Genomic DNA, 22,411 nt, shown 5'->3' on the forward strand with positions numbered 1-22,411 from the left:
TTCAGATAGAAAAGGAGTAACAGAGGAGGGAGATAACACAGCACTAAAGCTTCTGCCAGTTACATGGGAGAAGTTGAATATATGTCACATTACATATTGAGTATACACTAAATATATACATATACATATACACACACACACACACACACACACACACACACACACACACACACACACACACACATACACATATACATATACATGCCGGGCCCTGTTCAGGCACCAGATGCCAGGCTAGCTTCACGGGTGGGAAACAGACAACCAGGGACTTATGGCTGAGCTGGGAAGCAGTGCAATGTTTATTCAGAAAAGAATCTGCATTTATAGTTTCCAGGGTGGAAAACAGGGTGTGACTAGGAGAGGGGGCGGAGTGAAAAGAGAGTGCGAAGCAGTGGGATTAAACCAGTGCCCTGCAGGCAGGGCAGGTCTCAGATAAAACAGTGATTATGTAAATAGACCAACATTATATATATATATATATATATATATATATATATATATATATATATATATATATATATATACACACACACACATATATATGTATTTCAAACAAAATGACTACCTTTTAAAAAAAAATAAAAGTAAATATGAAGTAGCTCCAAGTAGCTTCTCTCCTAAAATATCCCATGCAATACTTCTCTCTCTCTCTCTCTCTCTTTTTTTTTAAGTTGCCAGATCACTACATAGCTCTGGCTTATAGTGCAAGAAATTGGGAGATCAAACCTGAGATTTTGGGACCTTGTCACGAAAGTCAATGTGCATATCTCCTCCCTTTGTCCCATCCATTACTTCTGAAGTCACTCCTAAGTTTCTTATAGTCCTTTAGGACAAGAATAATTCTGAAAGGGAGAATATGAGAAGTATTGGGTGGGGGCCAGATAGTGACACACCAAGTTGAGTGCATGCTTTACCATGTGAGAGAAGCTAGGTTTGAGTCCTGGCTCCCCAACCACAGCGTAGGACACTTCATGAATAGTAAAGTAGGTCAACGGTTTATCTTTCTCTCTCCCTCTCTACTTACCTATCCTCTCTCAGTTTCTATCTTAACAAATAAAATAGAAAGGAAAAAGGGAAAAAAATGGCTGCCTGGAATAGTGAATTCATAATGTTGGCACTGAGTCCCAGTGATAACCCTGGTGGCAATTTAAAAATAAGAATTATTGAATGGGATATTTTTAGAGATGAAATTTACAGTGGATGGAGATTAGTGATTAACTCAATCAATTAGCAATATGTGTGTAATAGTTATCTCTTTTTTATATAACCCAGACAGTTGATATTATGATTAGTAATCCAACCTAATACAATGTTCTATTAACAGAGAGAGAATGAATGCAAAGAAAGAATATTCACTGAGCTATTATTCCAAGTAATGCTTAGTGATAAGTACCCTAAAGACACTGTAACATTAAGTTTCACATAAAAGAAATACATGACAAAACCTAAGGGACATGTGTAGATTACTGTGCTCATTTTATTAAAAATGAAATAAAATATAACAAGTTCAAAGAGGAGTAAATTGGAAAAAAATCAAAATTTGAATCCAGGTCTACCTCATGCAAAAGCTCAAGTTCATACATGCTATGATATGAGTAATTTCCCACTAATCATGAACTGTCTATTTATTATAAATGAATTCTTATATAACTAAGCTGTTGAGACTTAAATCTTAAAAATCACTCTTCAAAATTAATCACCTATAAAAGAGTAAAATATGACCAAAGACGTGGCTTGGAGCTAGGCTGCAATACTTGATGGGTTCAGTTTCTCACACCCACATAAGCTCTGTTTACATGGTATTCAGTTTTCTCTGTCTCTAGCAAATCAAAGAGAAAAAAAAAAAAAGAGAGAGAAACTACTCATCTAGACTCCAAGAATGTTTTCTTTCACTAGAAACTAATCCTTATAAATATATGTGATTTGTATTGCAAGGTGAAATTTGACAAATTGAAGTTTATTCACTTGTCTGTTAAGTTTTGGCAACACTAGAGTCTCATGGATGATTGATTTAATCATTCCCTTTGTCATTATATTTTTAATTCTTTAAAAAAAATTTTCCCCTTTGTTGCTCTTATTGTTTCATTGTTATAGTTATTGTTGTTTATTTAAATTTCATACTAAATTATAATTTAAATTTAAGTATAAATTTAAGTTATTTATTTGTAACTTTAGGTGATCTAATTATTATTTTTAAACTTTTATTAGTGATTTAATATTGATTTACAAAATTGTGGGACAACACGGGTTTGATTTCACACCATTCCCACCACCAGAGTTCTAAGTCCCCATTCCCTCCATTGGAAACTGCAGTAGGACTCCTAAGGTCACAGACATGGGTGGACTACTATTTCTACAACTATCTGTCTATATTTATATATGTTTACCTGTTTCTTCCATGTCCCTACCTTATACCCTCCAAGTCAAACCTATACCCACTGTCACTTCTGAATGTCCTTTTTTTGTCTTCTCTCTCTGGGTCCTGATGGAATTGGAATTCAGAGTCTTCTCGTCATGTTCCCCATCTTCAACCTAACAATTTTCCCTCTCTGGGAATACTGACAAAATTATTTATGGGGTGCAGAAGGTAGGAGTTCTGGCTTCTATTATTGTTTCTTTGCTGGACATGAGTGCTAACAGAGCGATCCATACCCTCAACCTGTTTCTATCTTTCCCTAGTGAGGTAGGGCTCTGGAGAGGAGGGCTTCTGGGACACACTGGTGAGGTCATCTGTCCATGGAGTTGAGGATGGAATCACAGTATCTTCTGCAAGTTGGTGGCTAAAAGGTGTTAAGATATAAAGTAGAACAAAGTATTTAATAAACAGGAACCAAAAAATAGGAATAGAGCAGATGAGATTAGGGAACTTGGGGTAGAAAGAAATTAGGAAGCCTATTTTAGGTATGTTCCAAGGAGCCCATGAATTTAGTATTTCTTGCCTAAGCTTGATAGCCAATATGCCGATGAACTAGAAATATTGTCTGGGAAAATTATGTCAGAGTTGAGAATAGAACTAGAAAGCTGGGTTAGGGAAGAGTAGTTCCCAGACTTGAAGAAAATATTATTTTTAACTTGAGATGATGTAAAACGTAGCAAAGACTTTTTTCTAATGGAAAAATATATGAAGCATGAAAAAAAAGAATTTCAACAAATATGATTTATACTTTAAAATACTGTTTAAAGTGATAAGATTCAGTATTTGAAAAATCACCAACACATAATACCTTGCTTCCTGATGGCATAAGGTCAGCAAGATAGTAAACAAATTCCTTCAAAGTTATTTTCATAACTGAAAATAGCTACATTCTTATAATTACAAAGTGATATTTAGCACAAAGTAAATTAGATTTATTTTATCCACATGTCACAAAAGGTCAAATTCCATCTGTTGGTGTTCTCTATTTCCCAAAATGAATAGTAGTTAAGTTTCCAGAAAAGATATACAGATGTTAACAGCCTTTGGGAAACCTAACCTTTTGTTTTCATAACACTTTTCGATGTCTGTTAAATAGATTTAGGCATGAATGTGAGAGACGATGAGTTCAATTTATAGTCAGTATTGGCACCCTATGAGGGGAAGTAATAAATGACATACAAATGTTTTATTCATTGCGATGTGCTCTTTGTTTTAATGAACAGAAGTAAGTGAGCAAGTAAAAACCATGATCCATAGCAAAAAGCTACTTCAAATAATGTAGCTCATTATAAGCCCACTAGCCATACCAGTTACAACTCGGCATAGGGAATTAGAAGCTCATATATATGTTTTTTTTCCCATTTGGAACAGTTGTATGTTAATAGAGGCCAAATATAAATGAGGTTAAAATGTTAACAGCAGCATGTGATGTTTTATCTGAGTAAAAAGGTAATTCTTTAGTGCTGTCTCTGAATTTCCTATCAGTTTATTAGTGAAACCTGGTATATGTTGATAATTAAAGGACTGAAAGTTAATTTTAAATTCCCTGTCACACTATATCATGAATTGTCAGCAGTGTGGAAAATATAAGCATAAAATTAGATGAGGAGTACCATCAGAAGTTCAATATACTAATAAGAACAAGATTATTAAGCTCATAATTTATTTGCATGTTGTCATAGTTACAAACTTGCTACATGTTCTATTTAGTTTTATTCGGTGATATGTACTGAACTCACACACTAAATGAGGCATGTTACCACACCAAAAATATGTTATTTGAAAGAATATAGCTTATTCAGATTCCTTCTGATTGTTAACCTTTCAAAATACATAATACTTTATGGATTATTCATGTCACAAGAAATAACAACAGAAGAGATGGTCTTAACGTAGATTCACTCCTACATAAATGGAAAATATTGGGAGTGACAAATAAATTCACGCCTGTATCATTATATAATGAACTCGCATTCAAATATCTTTTACTCATATCACTGTAAAATTGCTAGGGTGATAGAAATAATGAGACCCTAGCAGGTCAGTGGAAAAGTTTTGTGTAATGGTAATTCTAGACTAAGTCTGGTTGTGGAGATTACTTCCTACTAATCTCAAAGCAGCAAACTCACTTAAAATAAGATTATATTTACTTGACATCATCTGTGAGTAAGACATCATTCTATGTAATACAATTTAAAAAATAATCCATACAGAGGATCTGGAGTTTCTGGTCTGACACGCGAAAAAATAAAAACGGCCTGGTGAAGCACATATACTATCACGTGCAAGATCCAGGTTCTGGCCCCTGCTCCACACCTGCGAGGGGAGTGCTCAAGGAGCAGTGAAGCAAGTCTGCTCCTGTCTTCCTCTCTACGTTTCTATCTCTCCCTTCTCTCTCAATTTCGCTCTGTCCTATCCAAAAAGATGAGAGAAAGAAAGAAAGAAAAGAAAGAGAGAGAGAGAGAAGAGAGCGGGGAGGGAAAGGGAGAGGGCAAAAGGGGAAAAAATGACATTCAGAAGTTTCAGAAGTGGTAGATTTGTAGTGCAGTCACCAAGCCCCTGTGATAACTCTGGTGGAAATGGAAACAAAACAAAAATACTAATGCAAATCAGGCTGAAAAAAACAGCTCACTTGGACAATGTGTCTGAAATACCAACCATTCCGTGCAAGTACAAGCCCAGTCTCCACTCTACTGAAGGAAGCATAGGTGCTGTGGTCTCTCTTTCTGAAAATGTTGATCAGAAGCAGTGAAACCCTCCATACAACAACAAAAACAATAAATCAAAGTTGCAATGACTGGGGCAGTGGTGCAGTGAAAAACCACAGGACTTAAGTGTGGGAGATGTCAAAAATGACTACAGGCATTGTGTGTGCTGCAGAGCTCTGGTGCTGTTTCATAATTATTTATTAAAATAAGAAGAGATAATATTTTTTTAAGATTTCTCTGCTTCCTTTATAGTGAAAAGACAGTCTGACTCCTATTTTCATATTTCCTTAACCTTGTATGAGTGATTCTACTGAAGTTTCTAACGAATATAGGACATGTCAGTATAAATTTTACTATGTTCTTTATTATTATTTTATTGAGACAGAGAAATTGAGAGGGCAGGGAAAGATGGAGAGAGAAAGACCTGCAACTCTGCTTTACCAACTCTGAAGTGTCCCCCTGAAGATGGGGGCAAGAGCTTGAATCTGGGTCCTTGATCATGGTAACATGTACACAAAGAATGTGCCACCAATCAGTCCCTCAGTGTGATTTTTTTTCTTTCACAAAACACATTTTTCATTTCTTTCCACACATTTCTTTTCATTTTTTATTTGTGATTAATAGTGACTTACAGATTTTCAGATTACAATATATAGTTCCACACCAAACCCACCACCAGAGTTCTGTATTCCAACACTTCAGTCTCCCAGCAAGAACAACCACTGTTCTCACAAGTCTTGAAAACATTTTTTTCCTTTACGTTTTTGTGTGTGTGTTTCTCTTTTCATTTCATTTCATTTCTTTTCTTTTTTGCAAGTTCATATGTATCAATCAGTTCTCTAGATTCCACATGAGTGAAACCATCTGGTAGTTGTCATTCATTTCTTTACATACTCACTAAACATAATCACCTTGAGTTCCATCCATTTAGTTCCCAAAGGACACACAAACTGTAATTTTTATTGCAGAGCAGTACTCCATGGGATTTATTCTGTAACTTCTTTATCCAGTAACCTGTCAATGGGGATTTAGGCTGCTTCCTTTGGCTGTTGTAAATAATGCAGCTATGAAAATAAGGGGTAAACATGTCCCTTCGAATTAGTGTTTCAGTGTCCTTTGGGTAAATGCCCAAGAGCAGCATTGCTGAATCATACGGTAATTCCATTTTTTAATTTTGTTTTATTTTTGATTAATATTAAGTTCCAAGCTTGTAAAGATTGCAGTGTGTAGTTCCACACGACACCGTCCACAAAAGTTCTGTATTCCTCTCATCCTACCTCCCAAAGATAACCACTACAGTTCTTGCACATCTCAGAAACAGTTTTCTTGCTCTTTGTTTTTTTAATTCTATGTGTACCAGCAGATCTCTAGATTCCCTACCTGGTAGCTGTCTTACATCTCTTTATTTTGCTAAGTATAGTCACCTTCAGGTCCATTCCTTTTGCCCCAAAGGACATGATATCATCTTTCCTGATTGCAGAGTAGTATTCATGGCATATACACCCCATAACTTCTTTAGCCAGTCATCTGAATGGATAGTTAGGTTGTGCCCACTCTCTGGCTTGTGAATACTGTAGCTAAAAACATAAAGGTGTACACATCCCTTCAGATCAGTGTTTCAGTGTTCTTTGGGTAAATGCCTAAGAGTGGTATTGCTGGATCAGAAGATAGTTTCATGTTTATTGGTTTAAGGACTCTCATACAATGTTGGTATGCTTCTAAGACCCCTTCTGTTTCATTGGTTTAATCCCCCCCTGCATTCTATTTACATAAAACACCGTTAACTAAGCACCTCCCTGCCTCTAGGGCATTAGTTTAATCCCCACTGGTTCATAATGTCTTTTTGCTCTACCCCTTCTCCCTGCCACACCCTGATATTAACCAATCTTTTTTTGCTCCACCCTCTCTACGTCACATCCTGTTTCCACCCTACTTGGCGAGTATATATATGGACAGGATTGTGATTATAGTTAGTTTAGATAGCTTAGATTGTGCTGTGTTTCACATGAATAAAGAGATACTGTTTCCCAGCTCAGCCATGAGTCTCTGGTCATCTGTCTCCCACCTGCAAAGCTAGTCCGGCATAATGGCGCCTGAAACAGGGACCAGCACCGACGAGGGACCTAACCCGCCCATCCCCCAGATAAGTAAACTTGGCTACCCATCTGCCATGAGTTGCCTTTCTACTTATGAAGAGGTTTGCCAAAGCCTCTACTGTTTCATCATGAGACAGTTTCTCTGTCTCTGGAACATTTTGTTCTGGGCCACACTTTGGTTCCCTGACCGGGAACTTTGGTTTCTTATGACAGTGATCATAGAGCTTAGAAGATGTATGGAGATTTCTCCTTGGACTTTCTGGATTCCCTCTCCCATGTTTCCCGAGGAGAAAGACTACATTTTGCTCTGGGCCACAATTTGGTTCTTTATGACCGTGATCATAGAGCTTGGGATATGCATGGAGATTTCTCCTGGGACTTTCTGGACTTCTTGCATGTTTCCTGCTGAGAAGGACTACTCTAATTTGAGGAGCATTCTCCAGTACCCTGGCAGTCCCCAAGATTGGAGACACACGTGGTTAATTCTACTCTCCTGACTGGATTCTTTCTTCGATGGGAAGACGCTTTTAAAAACAGATGCCTGCAATCCTGCAGGAACAGTCAGAAACAGCCTAAATGGAATTTCAAGGAGATGTTTGGACTAGGATGCCTTCCAGGGACTCATGATGCTACACGGTGAGATCTGGATAATCTGGTTAAAGGTGAAAGAAGCAAAAACTGCCTACTGCTTTTCTCTCTGTTCTCTCTGAATATCTTAAGTTTGCTGTCTGCTTTCAGTTGCGTTTCATAAGAGAGTGATTTGAATGACTGAATTTTTGTATGACATTGACATAAAAAAAAAATGCTAGATGCAGCCATGATTTCTAGAGACATCCATAAACAATCCAAAAAATTGTTTTTTCCTCCTTTGATTTTTTTTTTTTTTTACATCTTGGCATAAATCTGAAACGTTTAATCCTGAAAACTGTATGAGCTATGGGCGGGGCAGATAGTGCAATGATTCTCATGCTTGAGGCTTCTAACTGTGGTTCTTCTGTTTACCTTTCCACATTTTATTGAGTTTAAACTGTTTATTTATTTTTTAAATATTTATTTTTATTTATTTATTCCCTTTTGTTGCCCTTGTTGTTTTATTGTTATAGTTGTTGTCATTGTTGGATAGGACAGAGAGAAATGGAGAGAGGAGGGGAAGACAGAGAGGAGGAGAGAAAGATAGACACCTGCAGACCTGCTTCACCGCTTGTGAAGTGACTCCCCTGCAGGTGGTGAGCCGGAGTTTGAACTGGGATCCTTATGCCGGTCCTTGTGCTTTGTGCCACCCGCGCTTAACCCGCTGCGCTACAGCCCGACTCCCGAGTTTAAACTGTTTAAACAACCTTGAAATCATACTAGAATGGACTTCCTATTATAATGGAGTTATCAATTATAGTAAACTTCTAATCTTCTACAAGTTTTGTTTGACAAGTAAGTGAATTACAGCTGTCAAGTCTTCACATGAAAAAGCATCTGCTCAAATGAAAACCCTGGAAATCCATCTTGCACCCCTGACCTCTGACATCACCCACAATTACAGCCATCCCCCCGAAACCCATGATGTGACCAGACATGACCTGACGAAACAGATTCACAGACTCCAAAGCTCACTCTCTACAGAAAAGTGGAATTCTGGTGGCTGACATTCCCCATCGAGACAGACGTGCAGCGTTTCATCCCCTGGCATTTCTTTTGTGATCATCTGCTTTCAACTGACACTTCCATCGGGCTTACTGGTACACCTCTTAGACAGTTTATACAACTTTACAGCAGCTCCCCTGTACGCTGCTAGCTTTCTCAACGACTGACTGTGCCCAGCTACCTTGGGACTCTATAGGCCACACCCCTTGCCTGCAGGCCCTGTCCCCAGAGGCAAGAAACCTCCCCTCCTTACTAGATCCTGCCCCCAGAGGCAGTAAATGCCCTTTGAGGCAGAAAATGCCCCCAGAGGCAAGAGATGCCCACAGAGGCAGGAAACACCCTTTGAGTCAATAGATGCCCCCAGAGGCAAGAAATGCCCTTTCATCTGCTAGGCGTTGCCCTGTGAGGTAGGAAATGCCCCCCCCTCAGGCCTCCCCTAAGCATCACACTGGTTCTTGCTGCTCTTCTATTTTGTTCCTCCATGTCTTCTGCCAGTTCTTTTGAAAATGCCTGTATGATATAGGTTTCTGTTCACCCCACACTCCTGATACTATGGCCATTAGTTAAAAAGAAAGGGGGATTAAACCAATGCCCTGCAGGCAGGGCAGTGCTTAGTTAACAATGGTTATGTAAATAGAATACAGTGTTAAGTAGGGGGGGATTAAACCAATGAAACAAAAGGGGTCTTAGAAGCATACCAACAATACAGTCTTCCTCCAAAGGAACTGACCAGTCTGCATTTCCACCAGCAGTGTAGCAGAGTCCCTTTTTTCTCCACAATCTCTGATGCTTGTCATTTCCTGGATTATGGGTGTAAGCCTGTCAGGTTTGAGATGAAATCACAGTGCAGTTTCAATTTGCATTTTTCTAAAGATAAATGAAACAGAGCATTTCTTCATATTTCTGTAGGTTATGTGTAACTCTTATTTAGAAAACCTCCTGTTTAGTTTTTTGGCCTCATTTTTTTGTTGGATTTGTTTTTCTTTTATAGAGTTGTACCAATTCATTACAGATGTTTGATAACCACTGTTTGTCACATGTGTGGTAAGCTACTGTTATATGCTACTGACAGGGTTACCTGGTTATTCTTGTTTTTCTTATTTAATTTATTTTAGATTTAATTTTTGAATTTTTCCTTTTTAAATCTTTTTTATATTATTTATTATTGGATAGAAACAGAGAAATTGAGAAGTAAGGGGGAGATAGAGAATGAGACAGATACCTGCAGCCCTACTTCACTAATGGAGTTTTCTCGCTCTAGGTGTGGACCAGGGACTTGAACATGGTTCCTCACACACTGTAATGTAAATGCTTAACCAGGTGCACCACTACCTGGCCCCTGTAGTTTGACTTTTTTTTTTTTAATTATCTTTATTTATTGGATAGAGACAACCAGAAGTCAAGAGGGGAGAGGAAGAGATAGAGAGTGAGAGACAGAGAGACACCTGCAGCCCCCATTCACCACTCACAAAGCTTTCTCCTGTAGGTGGGGACCAGGGGCTCAAACCTGCATCCTTGGGCATTATAATGTGTGCTCAGCCAGACGTGCTGCCACCTGGCCCCTCAATCTCTATTTCTTTTTACATTTTATATTTCTTGTGTTTCCTGTGAAGGTTCTTCATCTCCTTCTTGAGATTCACCCCAATGTATTTTATCTTTTTGGATTTGATTGAAAATAGGATAGTTTTTTATTTGTCTTTCCTCTGACTCCTGGTTTGTGTAGAGAAATCCCCAGATTTATGTGTATTGATAGTTTATCTGACTTTTTAATCTTTTAATCTGATTTTTTAATCTTTTTTAAATTTATTTTCCCTTTTGTTGCCCTTTTTATTGTTGTAGTTGTTACTGCTGTTGTTGTTGTCATTGTTTTTGGATAGGACAGAGAGAATTGGAGCAAGAAGGGGAAGACAGAGAGGGGGAGAGAAAGACGGACACACCTGCAGACCTGCTTCACCACTTGTGAAGCGACTCCCCTGCAGGTGGGGAGCCAGGGGCTTGAACCAGATCCTTAAGTCAGTCCTTGCGCTTCGTGCCATGTGCACTTAACCCACTGTGCTACCGCCTGACTCCCGAATTTATTATTTCTAACAGTTTTATCTTTTGTGTATGTGTGTGAAATTTTTGGGGTTCTCTAAGTGCCTTTTTATTTCTCTAACTAGTTGATCAGAGGAGCAACACAGGGCAGCTGCTATCCCATGACCATGAATAGGTAGAACACAAAGAAATCTATGGAAATGAAAATAGCATTCTTTATGATTTCTACAATTCTTTACAGCCCTAGTATACTTTATTGTCAATGTAAATTCATACAAACACACAAAGTGTACTGCATGAAGTGTATATCACAATATAGCATACAGAGTTTGAATACCCATAGTGTATCAAAATTAGCTTATTAAATTACAACAAAAGGAACACGCCAGTGGTGGTTGTTGATAATCACGGAGTTTACTTATGCGTGAGGAATCTAACGCCACTCTAAAAAATAAGTCTGCTAAGATCAGTACAGATGTTATTTACATTTTTTTTAGGAAGAACTGAATTATTTATTTATTTATAAAAAGGAAACACTGACAAAACCATGGATAAGAGGGGTACAACTCTAGACAATTCACACCACCAGAACTCAGTATCCCATCTCCTCCCTTGATAGCTTTCCTATTCTTTATTTACAATTTTTAAGGGGAAAAAATCCATAAAATATATAATAGAAGAATTCATATGTTAGCAGAATCAATTAAAAAACTACCCTGTTTTTCTGATAACACATTTCAAATAAATTCCGATTGACATATTTATATAATTATTTAACAATTCTCTTATTATTAAACTCAAAAACTGTTTTGCTTTAGGGATTAATTTTGTCTCCATCTTATAAGAAATGAAAAAGAAGTTCTAAATATATAAAAGAAAGCAGAGAAAAGAAGTTTGGTCTCAAGTTTTCTAACTCTAAAGTTTGTTCTATTTCTGCATATATACCCTGTAAATACCTCTAATTTGTTGAACAATTAAATGAACTCTAATAAAGCAGAGGGCCCAATGGAAATCTATTAGTGCATATAATTAGTCGAGCAGCCAAATAGCTTTCTTCTCCTTTGGGGGTTTCTTATTCTTCCTAGCTGCTTCAAACTCCATTGTTACTTTATGACATTTTACATGATCTCCTGATTTCTTACTGTATTATTTGTTAGGGGACTGCAAGAAGCTGACAAAGGCAGACAAAACCAAGAGATTAAATCATGTTGTGCAGTTTTACCTTAAAATTTACTATTCCTTTCCTGTTAATGAAAAACAGAGTTTTTTTTTTTAAATAAATGTTGATATGCAACACTGCTTTTGTATGTGCTGCAATTTCTATGTGATATCCTAATATCTACAAAAAATAAATAAATCTGGGGTCAGGCAGTAGCGCTGCAAGTTAAGCACAGGTGGTGCAAAGCGCAGAGATAGGGGTAAGGATCCCGGTTCGAGCCCCCAGCTCCCCACCTGCAGGGGGGGTCGCTTCACAAGTGATGAAGCAGGTCTGCAGATGTCTATCTTTCTCTCCCCCTCTCTGTCTTCCCCTCCTCTCTCTATTTCTCTCTGTCCTACCCAACAAAAATGACATCAATAACAATAACATGAATAACAAGAGCAACAAGGGCAACAAAAATGGGGGAAATAAATGGCCTCCAGGAACAGTGGATTCACAGTGCTGGAACCGAGCCCCAGCAATAACCCTGGAGGCACACACACACGAAAATAATTGACCATTAAAAAAAAAAATAAAACTGCTGTAGTAGGAGTTAACTGAACAATGTAAAAGTACATTTTGTTTTACAACTAGTAAGAAATTGGTATAGTAGTCTTGAAACAGTATGTTTTACTTGAGAGAAGGAAATTTAGGAATAAGGATTTACTACCATCCATGTTTTTTGTTTAATTCTACATTAAGAAAGAGCCATGAAGGGGCCTGAATGGTTGAGTGCACACATTGCCAAGCGCTAGGTCCAGGGTTCAAATCCTTGCTCCCCAACTCCAATTAGGGTTGCTTCACAAATGTTGGAAGGATAGGTTGGCCTGTCTATCCCTCCCTATCTGTCCGTCTATTTGTCTGTCTCCCTCTTTCCTCTCAAGTTCTCTCTGTCATATAAAATAAAATTGAGTGAAACAAAGAAAAGGGGGAAATGGCCACTGGGAAATGTAAATTCACAGTACATGCAGAAAGCCCAGCAATAACTATTATGAAAATTAAAAAAAAAACTATGATTTCTGCTTGTAAGCCTCTTCTACTGGTAGACCAGACTTTGGCAAAGCTAAAGGTCCAATATAAAAGTCTACCAAACGTATTCATGCTATTTTAATGCAGTAATCTTTGATGCATACTTCATTGCAAAATAAAAATTTCAGAATAAGTGCTAGGCAAAATAAGCCAGCAAATAATTCACTGAATTGCCCAAACAAACCAGGATGTTTGGTTAATTCTGATCATGACTACCCTATCAGTTCCCTTGGAAAATGGTAAGAATTCAGAATGTATAAAGTTGCAAAGTATGCAGGGAGTTTAAATTGTCCATCAGGTGCTTATCTGTTCCCATAATTCAGAAACAGCACGGGGCATAAAGGCAGGACACCTACTTAATTCATTTTATCATTAACTCATTCTGTTCAATTGAATCAGTTTCATTCTATCAATGAGTGATAGCTCACAGAAAAGTATGTATCTGTAAGCATACAGTACTGATGACTAATCTATTTTCAAATATCAATAAAGTTCACTGGATAAGGTAAGAAAACTGGATGGGCTTATCTTCAATACTTTTTCCAAAGAAAAAAAAGGTTTTATTGGTGACTATTTTGAATATTTCTGCAAAAGCAACTTCTTAATGCAGTTGTGTTTCTATAAGTTTTTAAAAAACTAAAACCTGTGGCTAATTTCCCATGTCACATATTGGCCAAGTTTTCTCTAATAAAAATCTACCACACCTCACACATTGCTTAAATTAAGAAAGATGACTTTCAACATGTGTGTGCTTTTTAGTTACTTAATCACTCCTATCTTGCCTTGTTCTTAAAGTATTTGAGGCCACCACATACATATACATAATTTTTATAGCATTAGTATATTATCAGGCTCAGAGAACATGCTGGGCAATAAAATCATGCCTATTTGTTCAAATTCCGGAGGCAAGTATAATGAGAGATGATACTCAAAATCAGAACTGAGATAGGACAAAAGGTAAAATCTGATTCATTTTTTAGCACCCTCATTCTTTTAGGGAATATATATTATACCTTAACAGATCAGACTTCAAATATATTTAAATTGATCAGTTCTCTAAAACTGTATCCAGGCAATAATCAGAAAATAGAACTGTAAGTCACAATGTAGACACAGATTTATGGGGCCAGGTGGTGGCACACCTGGCTAAGTGTATACACTACAGTGCACATGGATCCAAGTTCACGGCCCCTGACTCCACCTGCTGGGGGGGAAATCATAAGAGGTGGTGCAGGGCTGCAGATGTCTCTCTTTGTTTCCCTCTCCACTCTCAATTTCTCTTGGTCTCTACCCAATAATGAATAAATAAAATATTAAAAAAAAATAAACAGATTTAGTAACTTGAGTCTTATTTTTGATTCAATAAAGGAAGAAATAAAAATATACACATTAAGATTAGTTTGCTTTTTTAAAAAAATATTTATTTATTTATTCCCTTTTGTTGCCCTTGTTTTTTATTGTTGTAGTTACTATTGCTGTTGTTACTGATGTCATTGTTAGATAGGACAACGAGAAATGGAGAGAGGAGGGGAAGACAGAGAGGGGGAGAGAAAGAGACATCTGCAGACTTGCTTCACCGCCTGTGAAGGGACTCCCCTGCAGGTGGGGAGCTGGGGGCTCGAACCAGGATCCTTACACCGGTCCATTAATGCTTTGCTCCACCTGCGCTTAACCTGCTGTGCTACCGCCCAACTCCCCAGTTTGCTGTCTTTTTATGTAACAGAATTATTGTGGCATGAAATGTATCCTCCCAAAAGATACATTCTAATCTGAGGTGTTCCGGGAGGTAGCGCAGTGGATAAAGCATTGGACTCTCAAACGTGAGGCCCTGAGTTCAATCCCCGGCAGCACATGTACCAGAGTGATGTCTGGTTCTTTCTATCTCTCTTCCCATCTTCCTCATTAAGAAATAAAATCAAAAATCTTAAAAAAAAATTTAAATTGTTATTTTAAAAAAAAAGCAGTCTAATCTGAGGAGCTATAGAGTGTGACTGCTTGGAATCGGGGTCGCTATGATAATACATAGGTAAAAAATGTACCCTCGACGAAGTAAAGTGAATACCTAATCCAATATAAACAGTAAATAGAAGCTTTCTAAAAAGTGATACCTAGAACAATAATAACCACACATAGCCAGTCAGAAATTAGAATCATATTGACACACGTCAAGATATTCTTGCAAAGGCAAGAGCAGATCCTCCCTCCGAGGCATTAGTCAGTAGATGGGCCTGTCAGCACTTTGATCTTCGGTTACTAACCTCCAGTATATTGAGACAATACATTTCTATTTTTTCCAGCTTTGTAAAGTGTGGCATTTTGTTTAAGTTCCACATAAGAAACTAGTATAAAAGGTAAATAATTTTGAAAATAGCAAAACATTTATAAAATGAAAAGTATTTACATTCAGTTTTCAGTGACACATTTATGTCTTCTTTATTTTCTTTTTTTACCGAGCATTTATAGGGATAAAGTCTTCATTCTAAATGCTTTGAGGTGATAATAGAATTGTATTGCTAAAGGTGGGTTTTCTTCCTATACGTATACGACTGAATTTACTTCATATCTTCCTAGGTTATATTCCCTTTGTGAATGTATCACTTTCCAACATTTTTGGATAACTATAGATTTCCCATTCATAATTGGGGTTACCTCCTCTGTTCAGTTGAAATGCACGAGCTTTATTTCAAAATGCTATATGCTTTAGTTTAGAATTTTTTCTTTATCTTATAGCAAAAAAAAAAAAGAGAAAGAGAAAAGAAACACTTCTTTCAGGTATAGCAAATTCTTTGCTGAGACAATAACAACTCTTATGGCAGGCAGAATAATAAACACCCATCACCCCCAGTGTTCACATCATTACAACAAGCACCACAAGTTTTTGACATTACATAGAAAAGGGAATATGGCAGTCAGATGTTAGCACAGCAGGTTGTTAAGGCAGGTGATGCAAAGTGCAAGGACCAGTGTAAGGATCCTGGTTCAAGCCTCCGGCTCCCCACCTGCAGGGGAGTCGATTCACAGAGGGTAGTGAAATAGTCTGCAGGTGTCTATCTTTCTCTCCCTCTCTGTCTTCCCCTCCCCTCTCTATTTCTCTCTGTCCTATCCAACAATGACGACATCAATAAAAACTACAACAATAAAACAAGGGCAACAAAAGGAAATAAACAAAAATTTAACAAAAAAAGAAAACAAAAAGAGAATCTATCAGTGCAGTTAAACTAAAGATTTGATACTGAATAATGATCCTAACTAATTTTTTTTTAATCTACAAAAAGAGAAAATCTTCCTAGGTATAGTCATACATAAGGATATTTGATTATGGAAGGATAGAAAAGAGAAGCATCAGACCTGTCTATGAGCCTGGAGGAAGCGGGTAAGGGGTGGAAACATGCATATGGTCTCTAAAAGCACTAGTAGGTAAGATGATGATTTATCTTGGAATTTTCTAGGGAGTATCAGTCTTGCTAGAACTTTGATTTTTTTTTCCCATTCAGACCCAAAAGAACTGTAAGACAATGAATTTATGTATATGTAATTTGTTACAATGGTCACAGAAATGAAGAACATCTGGGTTGACACTTTCTTTTTAAATACTTGATGGTCCCTTAGATATGTTATCTACATTTCCATTAATTATTACACATTAATTGAAATTTAGGTCACTGGGACCATATGAATGATGAAAATATTTTTTAATTTATGGTCAACATGAGGTGGAAATAAGAGCTCAGAGGGTTTACGTTCTCCTTCAGCATCAAGCATAATGAGAAGAAATGATGTGTACTGCTAATCCAAGACATCAACTTAAAGAAAACTTCAACATCAATAGTGTTATGTAAGAATACAAAAAAGGACATTAGAATTAAGTCATAATATAGCTTTCCACAAGTTTAACATTCTAATATAATCTTTAAAAGTCTGATATTGGGGGTCGGGTGGTAGTTCAACAGGATAAGCACATGTGTCGTCAAGTGCAAGGACCGGCATAAGGATCCCGGTTGGAGCCCCCAACTCCCCACCTGCAGGGGAGTTGCTTCACAGGCAGTGAAGCAAGTCTGCAGGTGTTTTTCTCTCCCCCTGTCTTACCCTCCCCTCTCCATTTCTCTCTGTCCTATCCAATAAGACCACAACAATAATAACTACAACAACAATGAAGACAACAACAAAGGCAACAAAAGGAAAAATAAATAAATAAATAAATAAATATTAAAAAAACAGAGTTACATAGAAGTGAACCCTTAGAAGAAGAATATCAGCTGATTTCTTAATATAAAGCCTGAAGGTCAAAAAGGACTAGTAGGATATATTTAAGTGTTTAAGAGCATTGATATCAGCTGTCTATAACTTCAGGCTAACCCAGTACCTGGAACATTCAGTTTTCAGTAAGCTATTCTGCATATTCTTCAGATACAGATAAGCCACAACTCCTGGACATTTACTATCTTAGCCTTGGCTATAGAAGAAGTTATCAGTAAGCTTCTGATAAACAGAAGTCATTCATATCTTGAATTTAAAATTCTATTTTTAGATTCAGTTTTCCCATCCTTTATTTTAAGCTATTGAATCAATTACCCCAATGCTTCCTGCCCAAACCAAACCTTATGGATCTGGAATTCCTAATATTTTGTAAGCCTTGCTAATAATAGGACCCTGGACTCGAAGGAAAAGGGCTTTTACTCCTGGACCATACCAATTCTATAGTGGTGTTGTTTTGAGAAAATATATAAAATGATGTATATTATTTAAGTATATAAAATAAGGAAATGTTAGGGTCGTGGACTCATTATGTAGATCGTGAAGGTACCATGCCACAGTGATATCCCTGATGGCAATAAAACCATTATTTTTAAAACATTGAGACCCATGTGGAAGCCAATCACTGTAAAAGAGGAAAGGCAAGAACTAATGTGCAAGAAGAGTAAGAGGACAATTGCAGCAACACTGAAATTTACACAGAAAGATGGCAAGAAATCCTTTCATGTCAATAAATTAATTAAACATCTAAGACTTGAGCTTACATACCAAACATCACAGAGCCCCTGGAGGTGGGGTCACTTAAGTGGTGATGCAGGTCAGCAGGTGTCTATCTTTCTCTCCCCCTCTCTGTCTTCTTTCTACTTTCTCCATTTCTCTCTGTCCTGTCCAACAACAATAGCAGCAGCAGCAACAATGGAAAAAAAAATGGCCGCCAGTGTAATGTAATGCAGGCCCCAGCAATAACCCTGGAGGAAAAAGAAAAATAAAAGTTCCTTGGTGGATTAGGAAACAAAACTCAACCACTTTCTCACTGCAGGAGACCCACTAGAACACCAATTTAATTTAATTTTATTTTATTTTATTTTTTTAATTTATTTTTTAGTTATTTATTCCCTTTTGTTGCCCTTGTTGTTTTATTGTTGTAGTTATTATTGTTGTTGTCGTTGTTGGATAGGACAGAGAGAAATGGAGAAAGAAGGGGAAGACAGAGAGGAGGAGAGAAAGATAGACACCTGCAGACCTGCTTCACCGCCTGTGAAGCGACTCCTCTGCAGGTGGGGAGCCGGGGTTCGAACCGGGATCCTTATGCCGGTCCTTGTGCTTTGCGCCACCTGCGCTTAACCCGCTGCGCTACAGCCCGACTCCCTAGAACACCAATTTTAAACACTGACTCAAAGGGCTAGAAAATAATCTTTTTGACAAAATGAAAACCTCAAGAAAAAGGAAGGGGCAGCTATGCATCCATATTTATGCCAGATTAAACAGACTTCAAGCTAACACATTAATACAGGACAAAGGAGAACTCAGACATGTTTTCACCAAACAAAAACACATCACAGTATATAAACACAAATATGAACTTTAGCACCCCACCTTCATCAATAGACAAGGCAATAAGATAAAAAATTAAGAATGAATTAACCCTAAAAATATGCTGGACTACCAAATAATATCACTCCTATATGTGGAATGTAAACAAAGAAATCAAGGTACACAGTCAAATGAAAATAACATACTCTGATGACAGAACTGAGGTTATGAAGGGAGTAGATTAAGAGGCTAGAAGGACAACGGATTGTGGTGAAGGGATGTTGAAGCATTGTTAGTGCACATGCTGTAGAGATAGTAAACTGTAGCACTCGAAGACACAGTGGAATAAACTAATGTTTGCTCAACTGAATAAATCAAATATAAAATATATAGACTCGCAAAATTATCTTCAGCAACCATAGTCTTCTTGCTCTGTAATTTTTCTTTTTTTTAATATTTATTTATGTGCTTGTTTATTTTTCCTTTTTTGCCCTTGTCTTATTGTTGTAGTTATTATAGTTGTTATTGATGTTGTCATTGTTAGATAGGACAGAGAGAAATGGAGAGAGGAGGGGAAGGCAGAGAGGGGGAGAGAAAGATAGACACCTGCAGACCTGCTTCACCACCTGTGAAGCAACCCCCCCCCCCCCGCCCCGTGCATGTGGGGATCCAGGGGCTCAAACCAAAATCCTTATACCAGTCCTTGCACTTTGAGCCATGTGCACTTAACATGCTGTGCTACTGCCCAACTCCCTGTAATCTTTCTTTTTCTGTAGTTTACTTCTTCCATCATTTCTACAAACTTTACCGTCTGTCATAGGCACTGTTTGTAAGTGACTCAACCTAAAATCATAATTCTAGTCTAAGAAATGAAATGTTCAATTAACATTTCTCCTTTTCTTCAGTATGAATTACTTGTATGACATTTAATCTGAAATAGAAGCTAGATAAGATCTGTTGAAAAAAGAAGGGGCTTAGGATTCCCAGTAGAAATACAAAATTGACATTAATAGCTACAACGTTTGTTGATTTCAAGGACAGGCCTTGCCAGTTTATGACAGCAATGAAGATCATCTTTGCTATAATGCAGATACACTCAAATTGATTGACAATCCCTACAAAGAAATCTATCCTGTCCACAGGAAGTTATTACAAACTTTATCAGCAGCATTCTGTTTATATTTTTTGCATTGTAATGTATGTTTATATGTCTATTTGTCCCACTGGACTCTGTTCAATAATTCCAATTTTTTATCTTAAAACTCTCTATCTACAGGGTCTAGTATTAAATAGGTGCTCAGTGAGTAAATGCTGAATGAAGAAATCATGAATTCTATCAGATCTACAAACTTTCCTATCACAAATACTGCATGCAGATGCTTAAAGATTACTATAAGTTATTGGCATCATTATTATAAGGTCTGTTATGTCATTTGTCATGGGATAGACTTTCTTTTTATCTCATGAGCAGTATCAACAAGAGTTAATACAGTTTGAAACTATTTTTAGAGTGATCAGAATCTTAGACATAAGACTAAAACAGTATTTAGCATTTCCCTTTGTATCTCTATAGCACAAATCACAATGTTGGTAAAAGTATGGTAATATAATAAAATAGAAAACCTAGCCTTTCAATTTTAAGTCTGCTAAAGATTACTGAATAAGTACAAGTGCCTCAGTTAATAAATGTACTCAACACTTACACCCGGCAACTTGATGTATTCAGATTTCTGTGTTATCCTTTTCTTCAGTATAATGGAGTTATATAATGGTCCCTAAACTTTATTATTCCATGATATCAGAAATTAACTGAAGTTGGAAAATGGAAAACAAAAAAAAAGTAGAAATAAAAGTTAATAGAGAAGAAAATAGAGCTAAAAAGATAGGCAAGAAATACACTTCATGCTGCTGATGTACTTTTTGAAATTTATGTGGAAAACTCTTTTTAAAATTATTTTATATTAAATGAATCTTGGCAATGCAAGCAGATCTTGTTTTAGGTCAATTTAGAGAATAGACTTTGAACACCTGAGATTTGCACGCAGGAAGTTTATTTGGGAGTGCTCTCTGAACAATATCCATGAGTGCTGGAGAGGTAGCAAACTGGGAGAGGGAAAAGTTAAACTATAATGTCCTTGTAATGAAGATTAATGTTGGACCTTAAAGCCAGCCCCCCTGCTTTGCTTACATAATCATTGTTTTGCCTGAAAGATCCCCCCTACCACGTTATCCCCTCAGGGTATTGCTAATTCAGTTAAAACCATTGCAATAGTTGCTATGGAGGCTTCCACCTTCCCAACATGCCTTTTGCCTCTCTCCACCCCCTTTCCTAGCCAATCCCTTCCCAATTTGCCACTTCTGGAATTATCCCATAAAAGCCTCTCCTGTTCCTGCTTTTACTCTCTTTTGCTCTTTTTCTCTTCTGGGACCCGATCCAGAGAAGGGCTGGTGGGCATAGTGGGAGGCGGCCATTTTGCTAGCTCCATGTGGCATAAACCACTGTGCTCACACCCAATTCTGGGGCGTCCGTATGAGTAAAGGTTTGCATTTCCGTTCTGCCACAAATTCCTGGTCTCTTCTCTCTCCCAAGCGACACAACCTGACATCTTTCTTTTAAAAATGCCTGCATGATATCATTAAGGTTTCTGCCCAACAGGTTTCTGTTCACCACTAAACTACTATTTCTCTGTCATCTAAAAATCGGAATGACCAGTCTTTCTAGCAGCCAAAATAATATATCTCAGCCCTGAAAAGGAATCTGAACAATGGCCAATGTGTTTCATTACTCCTTCTGTCTCTCAGATCCATTTACCTCAGATAATCTATTCACCCATCCTGGGAACAGATATTTCCTGGATTCAAATTTCTCTCTCCTTCTAGAAGAACTTAAAATCAGAAAGTTAGTGAAAGGAACAATAACTTGTATTACTATAGCTAATCAGGGGATCACAACAGATACTCATAATTTCCCTCTCATCACCTACTCAAGATCCATCAATCATATATCTGGATGAGACCTTATAGATAATAAGAAAAATATTAAAACCTATATATCTGGAAAAATAGAAATCAAGCTAAACTACTTCCCTGGATTTAGTAAAATCACTTTGTTACTTAAAAGTTTAACTCCTATGTGAAAGGAATTAGCATTATTATGTAATCAGCACTATTCTTATTGCTAGAAGGTTGTATATGCTTCATTAGCAGTGTCCAGATCACCAACCATTGGAGGGTTGAGTCACCTAAAATAAATAACAGGGCCTGGGCTGTAGCGCAGAAAGACAAGTGCAAAAATAGCCATGCACAAGGACTGATTTCAGCTACTGGCCTCCACCTGCAGGGGGGATGCTTCATTTGGAGGAATCAGTACAGCAGGTGTCTCTCTATTTCCCTTGTTCCTCTCTATTTCTGTCTGTCCTATAAGATCAAAAATAAAAGGAAAAAAAATGGCCAGTGGGAGGAATGGATTCCTTTTGCAGGCACCAAGCTTGCATTAGTTCTCCCAAGG

The sequence above is a fragment of the Erinaceus europaeus genome, chromosome 14 (assembly GCF_950295315.1).
Source record: "Erinaceus europaeus chromosome 14, mEriEur2.1, whole genome shotgun sequence".
Lineage (NCBI taxonomy): Eukaryota > Metazoa > Chordata > Mammalia > Eulipotyphla > Erinaceidae > Erinaceus > Erinaceus europaeus.